Below are 10,350 nucleotides of genomic sequence, written 5' to 3' on the forward strand. Positions count from 1 at the left end.
GGTTAGATAGAGAGGATCCTTACATGCATGTCAAAGATTTCTTAGAAATTTGCTCAACATTTAAATTTCAAAATTTTTCTGATGAGTCGGTCAAACTAAGATTGTTCCCTTTTTCATTAAAAGACAAATCAAAATCTTGGTTAAATTCCCTTCCCACGGGGTCTATAACTACATGGGATCAACTTTATAATAAATTCTTACTGAAATTTTTTCCTATGTCTAAAACTGATAGTCTAAGGAGAGAAATCTCCGAGTTTTTTCAAAAAGATAATGAAGAGTTTTATGAATGTTGGGAAAGATTTAAAGATTTATTATTAAAATGTCCTCATCATGGTTTTGAAAAATGGAGACTTGTAAAATATTTTTATGATGGTTTGACTCCCTCTAATCGTCAAATGATTCAATCTATGCATACTGGAAAATTTTTAAAATTTCAAGGACAAGAGGCATGGGACGCCCTTGAAGATTTATCTGTCAATTCACAACAATGGAATTATTTTGATCCTAGGTCTAGGTCAACTAATTCACCAAAAAGAGGAGGAAGGTATGAAGTAAAAGAAGAATTAGACTTAAGAACATCCTTAGACAAATTAGCGAGAAAAGTAGAAGATTTAGCCATAAGCCAAACTATAAACTCTCCAATTCAACCTAGAAAAGATGTTTGTTCTATATGTTCTAGTCCTTGCCATAATGCCCAATCATGCCCTTCCTACCAAGAAGCCTTTTCTGAGGAGGCCAATGCTCTTCATTCTTATGGGAAACCAAATGATAGCCCATTTTCGTCCACCTACAATCCAAATTGGAGAAACCATCCAAACTTTTCATGGAGACAAAACCAACCCCAAATGAATCAAGGGCACCAATACAACACACAAAACCAAGCTCATGCCCCACAAAATCAACCATATCCGCAACAAAGAAAACCTTCCTTAGAAGATACTTTACAACAATTTATGCAATCCACTCAACAAATCCTACAAAATCAATCTCAATCAATTACCAAACTCGAGACACAAGTAGGACAACTCGCCACTGCTTTAGCTGATAGAGAGAAAGGAACATTCCCTAGTCAACCTATCCCTAATCCAAAAGGTCAATATGAGATAGGAAAGTCTAGTCATAATGGAGAAGTCAAATCAATTTCAACTCTTAGGTCTGGAAAGAAAATTGTCAAACCCGATTACATACCCGAGGTTGAAAACGAAAAAGAAAAAGAAAAGAGTCAGCCTTCTAGTTCTAATGCCAATGACTTTTCAAACAAGGAAACTCAAATCCATCCTTTCATTCCAAAAGCCCCATTCCCACAAAGATTACTTCCAATTAAAAAAGGCGGCCAATACAATGACATCTTAGAAGTTTTTAAACAAGTTAGTATCAATATCCCTTTCTTAGATGCCATTAAACAAATTCCTGCCTACTCTAAATTTTTAAAGGATCTTTGTACTGTTAAAAGAAACACTAATGTTCCTAAAAAGGCGTTTTTAACTGAACAAGCTAGTTCCATTATCCAATATAAGAGTCTTGTTAAATATAAAGATCCTGGGTGTCCCACAATTTCATGCATTATTGGTGATCATTTTATTAACAAAGCTTTACTTGATTTGGGTGCTAGTGTGAATTTATTGCCTTATTCTGTTTATAAGCAACTTGGTCTTGGTGAGCTAAAACCTACCTCTATAACTCTTCAATTAGCCGATCGTTCTGTGAAAATTCCTAGAGGCATTATAGAGGATGTTTTGATAAAAGTTGATAAATTTTATTTTCCTGTTGACTTTATTGTTCTTGATACTCAACCTGTGGAAAATATGCATGCTCAAATTCCTATCATTTTAGGTAGACCATTCTTAGCTACATCTAATGCAATCATAAATTGTCGTAATGGTGTTTTGAAATTATCTTTTGGAAATATGACTGTTGAATTGAATGTTTTTAATGTTGCTAAATCTGTTGAGTGTGAGGAAATACATGAAGTTAACATGATAGATAATATATGTGAAGATGAGGGAAATGACTTACTTGACTTTTGTGAAAAATACTTTGGTATGAACTTGCATGTTGATGACTCTAATGATGATGTGAATTCTTTGGTAGAGCCTATACCCTTACATGAAACCAAAGTTGAACCTTTTTCACCCTTAGATCATGTTCAATCAATTTCTGAGTCTCCAAAGTTAGACCTTAAACCTTTACCAGAAAATTTAAAATATGCTTTTCTAGGAGAATCTGAAACCTTACCTGTTATCATAGCATCTGCTTTAGATAAAGAACAAGAAAACAAGTTGTTAGATGTCCTTAGAAAACATAAAGAAGCCATAGGTTGGACCATTGGAGACATTAAAGGAATTAGCCCATCCATATGTATGCATAGAATCCATCTAGAAGAGAATGCTAAAACCTCTCGGGAATGTCAAAGAAGGCTAAATCCAAATATGAAAGAAGTAGTTAGAGAAGAGGTCATAAAATTGTTAGACGTAGGTATCATTTACCCTATTTCTGATAGTCAATGGGTTAGTCCAGTTCAAGTTGTGCCTAAGAATTCTGGGATCACAGTTGTTGAAAATGAGAAAAATGAATTAATCCCTACAAGAGTACAAACGGGGTGGAGAGTGTGCATAGATTATAGAAAGTTGAATAACGTTACTAGAAAAGACCATTTTCCATTACCCTTTATTGATCAAATGCTTGAACGATTAGCTGGCCATGCATATTATTGCTTTCTTGATGGGTATTCGGGGTATAACCAAATCCCCATCGCCCCAGAAGATCAAGAAAAGACTACTTTTACATGCCCTTTTGGAACTTTTGCATATCGTCGCATGCCCTTTGGATTATGCAATGCACCTGCGACCTTTCAAAGGTGTATGATTTCAATTTTTTCTGACATGGTTGAAAGATTTCTTGAAGTATTTATGGATGATTTTTCTGTGTTTGGTTCCTCTTTTGATGAATGTTTGCACCATCTTTCACTTGTTTTAATTCGTTGCAAAGAGAAAAACCTTGTGCTTAACTGGGAAAAATGTCATTTTATGGTTAAAAAAGGAATTGTTTTAGGTCATGTAATCTCATCTGATGGAATAGAAGTTGATAAAGCTAAAGTTGACCTTATTTCAAAACTTCCCCCACCTAAAACTGTGAAAGAAATTAGATCATTCTTAGGCCATGCCAGTTTTTATAGAAGATTTATAAAAGACTTTAGCAAAATTTCTCGGCCTTTATGCCATTTACTTGGAAAAGAAAATGCTTTTGTCTTTGATAATAATTGCTATGTTGCCTTTGAAAAATTAAAAAATTTGTTGACTACTGCACCCATTATTCGACCTCCTGATTGGAAAATACCTTTTGAAATAATGTGTGATGCTTCTGATTATGCTATAGGTGCTGTCTTAGGACAAAGACTTGAAAAAATACCTCATGTAATTTACTATGCTAGCAAAACTTTAAATGATGCTCAGTTAAATTATTCCACAACCGAAAAAGAATTGCTTGCTGTTGTTTTTGCATTGGAGAAATTTAGATCTTATTTGTTAGGATCTAAAATTATTGTCTATTCTGATCATGCTGCATTAAAATATCTCTTATCGAAAAAAGATACTAAGTCTCGTTTGATCCGTTGGATCCTGCTTTTACAAGAATTCGACTTAGAAATACGTGATAAAAAAGGATCTGAAAATGTTGTTGCTGATCATTTATCTAGACTAGTTGTTGAAACTATACATGATTCCACTCCTATCACTGAAACTTTTCCTGATGAACAATTGATGTATATTTCTTCATTACCTTGGTATGCTGATATTGTTAATTATTTGGTCACTAAAGAAATACCATTTCATTGGTCTAAGCATGATAAATCTAAATTTTATTCTGAGGTGAAAAACTTTATTTGGGATGATCCTTACTTGTTTAAATACTGCCCTGATCAAATAATTAGAAGATGCATTCCAAACTGTGATCAATCTAAAATCATATCTTTTTGTCATGATCATGCATGTGGAGGACATTTTAGTGGTAAGAAAACAGCTGCTAAAGTTTTACAATGTGGTTTTTATTGGCCTGCTATCTTTCATGATACATATGTTTATTGTAAAGCTTGTGAACGTTGGCAAAAGTTAGGAAGTTTAACTAAAAGAAATATGATGCCTTTAAATCCTATTCTTATTATTGACATATTTGATGTTTGGGGCATTGATTTTATGGGACCATTTCCTAACTCTTTTGGTAATCTTTATATTCTTGTTGGAGTCGATTATGTGTCTAAATGGGTTGAAGCTATTGCATGCCACACTAATGACCACAAAGTTGTGCTTCGTTTTTTGAAAGAAAATATATTTTCCCGTTTTGGTTCACCACGTGCTATAATTAGTGATAACGGTACACACTTTTGTAATAGGCCATTTGAACATTTGATGAAACAATATGGCATTACACATAAAGTCTCAACACCATATCACCCACAAACTAGTGGTCAAGTTGAAGTGTCTAATAGGGAAGTTAAGCACATTTTAGAAAAAACTGTGAACCCAACTAGGAAAGATTGGTCCTTAAGACTCACTGATGCATTATGGGCGTATCGTACCGCGTACAAAACACCCATTGGCATGTCACCCTACAGACTTGTGTATGGGAAGGCGTGCCACTTACCTATTGAGTTAGAACATAGAGCCTTTTGGGCAATTAAGCAGTTAAACTTTTCTTTAGACAAGGCAGATGAGAAACGAAAACTTCAACTAAATGAACTAGACGAAATTAGGAATGATGCATATGACTATTCAAAAAAGTATAAGGATCGCATGAAATTTTACCATGATAAAAATATTTTGAGAAAAGATTTTTATCCAGGTCAGAAAGTCCTTTTATACAACTCTCGTTTGCATTTATTCCCGGGAAAGTTACACTCTAGGTGGTCCGGTCCTTACATTGTTCGTATTGTTTTTCCACATGGAGCTATTGAAATTGAAAATCCTAAAAATGGTGATATATTTAAAGTTAATGGACAAAAATTAAAACCATTTTTAGAATTAAAATCTGATGAAGTGGATGAGATACTCCTTGAGGACCCTGTTTACCATGTTCTTTGATTCCTGTGTGATCTTGATAACTTGTGTTTTATTTGTATTATTGTTTTATGTGTAATTTAATTTTTGTTCGTTGTATCTTGTTCTCTTTTCGCAATGCACAATATCGAGGTACGACCATTCTAAACTTTACACTCTTCTCAATTTAATTTATATTTCTATTTTGACACATTGAGGACAATGCTTAAATTAAGTTTGGGGGTATCAAGTTTTATTGTGATTGTTTTGTGTTTTATTTATGTTATTTGTGGTTGTTTGAAAAAAAAAACAAAAACAAAAAACAAATTATATGTTGTTGTTTTGCTAATTTTTTTTTTATTTGTTCATTTTCATAAAAAATTCAAAAAAAACATATATATATTTAAAAAAAAAAATTTGGTGATATTTTTCATTTTCAATGATAAAAATTCTGATTGAGTGTGAAATTAATTCTCTTAAAAATATGAATAATTTTTAAGCTTTGTTTTTAATTATAGGGTCAATTTTGCTTGTAACAAAAATTACATTTTTCATAAACAATCCTATTTCCTATAAGTTTAAGTGAAAAATAATTTTAATGAAAACTTATTTTCTAAAAGCAAAATTGACAATTTAATTAATTACATAAGCTTAACTTTTATTCATAATAATTTCTGAGATTTATTTTCATTGTGCAATTTTTGAGAAAATCATTTTTATATCACCAATAAAAAAAATAATATGTGTATTTTAATTTTTCTTTTGCTTGAGGACTAGCAAAACTTTAAGTTTGGGGGTGTGATAACTCTACAAAATAGAGTTATTTTACCATATTTTATATGCTAATTATTGCTTAGTTCTTGAGTTTTTAATTAACTTATTAAGTTTTTTTTGTAATTTTTAATTTATTAGTCTTAGTGTAGTTTTATAGATTTTTATATGTTTTTATAGATATTTTATTATAATATGTTGTAATTTAATTATATGAAATTTGTATTGTTAAGTTAGAAGTTAAAAATGTAATTCTTTTGAACTTAAATGCTTTATTAAATTAAGTTATAATCAATATTTTCAAATAATTAATATGATTTATTTATAATTGAAAATATTTGATTGTTATTTAATTTATTTTTATCTTGTAGGAATTATATTGCATGCTTGAAAGAAAGAAGAGAAAAGAAAACAAAAATGACATTTATGAAGAGAAAATAGCAAATTGTGGCAGCCATATCCTTCAGCAGGCCCGCCAGGCCCACTGCCTCTTCCACCTCCACCAGCCTTCAGCAGCCCACCCAGGCCCACGCCTGCCTACCGTACGGCCCAAAGTCCCCAGCCTCCTGTGCACTTCCTCCTTCATCATATATACACTAATGCCCAAGCCTCTTCTTCACACTCCCACGCCACCTGCCCAATGAAGCCTTCAGCAAGTGTTTTGTTTTTCTCACAAATCATTTGGGCCTCTTCAGTTCACTCACCCAAGGCCCAAACAACATCCTTCGGCCCAGCCGTGTTCCAGCCGCCTGGTGTACTGTACACCATCCCCTTGAGCCCATAAAATTGCATTTTGTCCCCTATGACAAAAATGCCACCTTTTTACCCATTTTCTACACACTTTTTACCCCAAAATCATTATCACTCCTATAATTTACCCCTATTTACCATAATATTATTAATTTAATCAATTTACTTAATTTAAATTGATTATTTTAATAATCTCATTTTGGCTATAAATAAGGGTTTTGAAGACCATTTTTGGGGTGCTTAATGTTTTGGTTACCATCTTTTTCTCTCATTTTCTCTCTACCATTCTCTCTTCCATTTGGGTTTTTCAAGAGCATTTTGCAAGTATGTATGTCTTTTATTTTGTAATTTCTACTCTAGTTATGTGCTTCTAATCTTTTTCATAAGATTATTAAGATCATGATGAAGCAACTTGTAACTAGGTAATATTTATGTTGTATGTTGATTTCCCTTGTAATACAACAAAGTTTATGGATTTTTCTTCTACATATATTCCTGTCATCTTAAATATCTTGTATTTTAGATTGTTAGAACATATTTACACTTTGTTCTTCATTAGTGCATAAACATAATATTCTTTGTGTAAGATGTGTCACTAAATTGTACACATCCATGCTTAGAACAAAAAGATTATGTTTTGCCTTATAAATAATGTTCATTGATTTATTTGTTATTTCATTAGATTGATTTACACTAAATGCTTTGAAATTATAATTTTGAAAAGTGAAGAAAAATCCTATCTTTTTATAAGAAATTTGTGTTTAAAATTATAAATATTTTTGAAAAAGGATAGTTTAAATTATTTTAACTATCACTAACACTTGGGAATCAATATACTAATAAATATTATTAAACTTACATTTTGTGGATTCTAGTATCTTAATAATCTTTTCTTTTAACACTTATTTTCAACTCATTATTGGTTTATTTTCATTATCTTAAATAGCTTTATTTTTCAATCTTTTATTTTATGTTCATAACATTAAAACTTATCAATCTTTGGAACTAGGTTAGAATTTATTACTTTTGATTTAAAATAGTTTCATTTTCGATTTTAGACAACTCCTTTGGGTTCGACATCCTTGCTTACGATCACTATTCTATATGGACGATTCGTGCGCTTGCGATATATAAATTTTTAAACATACCCGTTTTGGGTCCATCAACCTTGTTTAGCGTGCCTGGAGGGAAATAAGTGAATTAACATGATAATATATGAATTTGAATTAATATGTGATTAGAATGCATGTTTAGGTGGTATAATTATGCATTTGGGCCCCGTTTGTATGTTAGGGGCAAATTGGTAATTTTAGCCCGTTGAGAGCATAAATGTGATAATTGTATTATGTGATTTGTACCACATGAGTGTGGTGTTATTATTGTGATGCACGCGTCGAGACGGTCCTAGAGAGCTAATTAGTCTAAAAGTCACAACGGGATTTTATACCCGGCTCGGAAGGAGCCTAGGGTTAATTTGGGAATCTTATAAGTTGAGTTGAGAATTAGTGGTTATGGTTATTGGTGTTTGAGTAACCTGAGTAACCATTAGTTACTGCTGAGGGTAACAAGTTTAGATGGAAATTGGTAAGATTGTAATATAGGTAAAAGGACAAGAGTGCCCTTGAGGTTTAGTTAGGAAAGGATTAATATGAAGGGGTAGAATGGTCATTTGGCATGAGTTTAGATAACTTTCAGCTGGGAAAAAGGGTTACACGGTTTTAGCACTTAGTCATATTATGGTTTTTTGCTAGAAATTGAGAGAAGAACAACTAGAAGGAAATCTAGGGCAAGAAGAAGAAGAAGAAGAGTAGAAGGAGCTGAAGTGGGAAAGTAGGAGGAGAATCAAAGAAGCTTAAGGTTGAATTCTTCATTTGAGGTAAGGATCCTATGAAATTTTAAGGTTTTATTATGTTTTGGTTTAAGAGATTTGAAGCATGGTCTAAGTTTTTGATTTATGAGTTTAGATTTTCTGAAGTTTGAAATCAAAGGTGTGGATTTTGGGTATGATTGTGTGTATGATCTTGATACTAGTGTTTATAGGTTGTTAGATGGTTCATTTGAGGTTTCAAATTGGTGTTGGGGTCTAGGTGTGTGTTTGGGTTGGTTTAGAAGTGTTTTGGAGCAGGAAATTGCAGGAGAAAAACCCAGAATTCTGGTTTCGCATAGGGGCGTCGCGGCCCTATGCTTCGGCGCCGCGGCGCGAGGCTGAGTCAGGGGGGGAACTTTCTGACTTTTCTGGGCGCCGTGGCCCTCACGGGTAGCACCGCAGCGCTAGGCTATTTTCAGGATGGGAAAATTTGCATTTTTGGGCATTTGTTCCGGGGGCTTGGGGGATGTTTCTGATGCATTATTTTAGAAATTTGGAGGTCCCGAGAGTGCGGGATTAGTCCCGGAAAGTGGTTTTGGATTGGTTATTATTAAAGAGTGTTTTATTTGTGTTGTGACTAGGGTTTCAGCGAGGCTCAAGTTAGAGGACCGTGCTCACGTCTTTGGTGCACTGTGAGGCTCGGGATACAGGTAAGAAATTGTAGCACCCGTAGGACAGGGCATAGGCCCATAGTGTTATTGCAGGGCACGGCCCTAGATTGCATTACATGCTAAGGTGTAAACTTAATTGAATTATTATATGTTTGAATGTTATTTCAAGTTGTACTATATGTGATTATAGTGGAAGGAACGGCAAGGGATCCGAGAACGGCGAAGGCCGAGAACGGCAGCGGGACCGGAAGTAACATTTAGCACATGGAGTGCTTATAGTCAGGGTATGACCCAAATGGATACATGGGATATCCTTACGGTGAGGACCGAGACCCCAGGCTTTGGTAATGCTCCTGGGACAGCATGGTCGTGTTTGATTAGTTTGATGGACTACTTGTTTATCTGGACTAGTTGTTTATCTGTGAATTATCTGATATGTTGATTATATTATAAGCATATGTTATATACTGTATGAGTTTTCTTGATGGGCTTCGGCTCACAGGTGCTCTGTGTTGCAGGTAAAGGCAAAGACAAAGTCAATCAGCCATGAGTATGGAGAGCGTGGGGGCGACGCGTACATGTTCGGCCTGCCCGATTGCTTTGGTTAGGGGCATTTTGAAAAATGGCTGTATTAACCTGTGATTTTGATAGATAGTCAACTGTAAATCTATTTTGAGTTGTAAATGTTTTGTAAACCTTAATTTGGGATCCCAGATGTTTGATACTTGAAGTTTTCAATGAAACAAAGTATTTTTAAAGATTACAGCCTTAACTTTTGTTTAGTCACACTTTTGGTCTTAAAAACCTCGTCTAGCGAGTTAGTTGCACATTTTTAGTTTTTAAACTCACTTAGTAACGGCTCTAAGGTAGTAGGGCGTTACAACTTGGTATCAGAGCGAGCCAAGGTTTATTGGTTCTGGAGATTGACCGAACATGTACGCACGCTGCCATTGAAAAGCTCGACTCAGGGTTGATTGGTATGGTTGATTAATGTACTTGAATATGTGTTTGAATGCCTTGTTTGCCTGCTTAGATTATAATGAGCATGATGAGTGAATAACATATGCATGATGCTAGGGCAAGGCCCGTTGTGTGTTATATGCTATCTGTATGTTATTTGGATTGTTGATCTTGGCTTGTTGTTGAGATTAAGAGGTGGAATTGGATCTTGTTATCATGCCTGATGAGCGATGTGACTGATTGCAGGCATATAGTTGTAATGCATTGGCAATCATCTAGACTCTGCGACAATCGGGTCGAGGATAACAATCAGGGTCAGGACCCTTCACCTGCCCCACAAAACTGGCAGTAGATATTAGCC

At 34.1% G+C, this 10,350-nt stretch overlaps 1 non-coding gene across 1 annotated transcript; it reads right to left on the reverse strand.

The window, feature by feature from the left end:
- Positions 1-230: 230 nt before the first annotated feature.
- On the reverse strand, positions 231-337 carry LOC133798836 (small nucleolar RNA R71). The gene has a single exon (XR_009876054.1). It is a non-coding gene; the product is annotated as a small nucleolar RNA R71 (small nucleolar RNA).
- Between the last annotated feature and the right edge of the window lie 10,013 nt (positions 338-10,350).

This window comes from Humulus lupulus, chromosome 8 (assembly GCF_963169125.1).
Source record: "Humulus lupulus chromosome 8, drHumLupu1.1, whole genome shotgun sequence".
Classification (NCBI taxonomy): Eukaryota; Viridiplantae; Streptophyta; class Magnoliopsida; order Rosales; family Cannabaceae; genus Humulus; species Humulus lupulus.